The sequence below is a fragment of the Octodon degus genome, unplaced genomic scaffold (genome assembly GCF_000260255.1).
Source record: "Octodon degus isolate 3935 unplaced genomic scaffold, OctDeg1.0 scaffold00113, whole genome shotgun sequence".
NCBI lineage: Eukaryota > Metazoa > Chordata > Mammalia > Rodentia > Octodontidae > Octodon > Octodon degus.
In genome coordinates, this window is record NW_004524689.1 from 5,954,021 (window position 1) to 5,955,191 (window position 1,171).

Sequence of the window (1,171 nt, forward strand, 5' to 3'; positions counted from 1 at the left end):
GGGTGGTAAGGGGCCTTAGGGCTAATGTTACCTTCTTTGCTTTGGCAGCTTTCTTGGAGGGTGTGGGTGTTAGAGACATTCTTTCCACTGGCGACACAAACAACCCCGGAGTGTGAGCCGCATTCCTGAGTGGTATCCCAGTGCTGACAGCTCGGTGCCAGCTTTTCTTACAACTAGCATACTGGTTTCTTTTAAAAACAGCTATCTATCTATCTGTCTGTCTGTCTGTCTGTCTGTCTGTCTGTCTGTCTATCTATCTATCTATCTATCTATCATTTTATTTGGTGTGACTTTTTAAAAACCACAATGAATCAATGAAACATTGATTCCTAACGTGCACTTTTTTGTTTGAAAATATGGTACTTTTAGTTAAGTCCCTTTTAACTACACATTGGTTTATCTTTTATTTTTTATTTTTTACCTTGTTCACTAGTTGGTGGAACCGTCCTTTCCGCCCACTGGGCCTTCCTGCAGCCCAAATCTTCTCCTTTAGCTCAGCCCCCCAATTCTTCTCCTCCAAACCTGGCAAACACCGAGCCACCCGCCGGCCTGAGGATTTGTCTCTCCTGGACAGCAGGCATGAATGACTCATGTAATGCCTGTCTGAGCGTCTGGCTGTCATCAGGGTGTTCTCTGGTGTCACGGAGCTGCAGCATGTCACCACAGGGGACAGGCACCCGCTGTGTCCTCTGCTGTATCTACTTACCCATCCTTAGCCGATGAACATCCAAATTGCCAACTCTCTGGCTGCTGAGAAAATCCAAGTACGTGTTTTTGTGTAGATGGAAGTTTTCAGCTATCGGGTAAAGATCTAGGAATGGAATTGCAAGGGTCCCAGGGAACCTTAATCTGGTGATTCTCCGAAGAGGTGTACCGCTTTATCTTCCCAAAAATGATGAGGAGGACCCCAACTTCTCTCAGTTACATGTCTTTTTATTATGTCTTGGAGGTTACAGCCACACTAGTGGGTGTGAAATGATAGACTGCGGTGGCTTTGATCAAGTTTCTCTAATGAATAAGCATATAATAAGGTCGTCTTCTCAGGGGCTCGCCCTACATTCTGGATCGTGTTTGGAGAAATATCTGTTCAGTTTACTTTTTTTTTTTTTTGGTAGTATTCTTCTTTTTTCTTCATAATTTTATTGATACAGTTCACTTCTTTTTTTTTTTT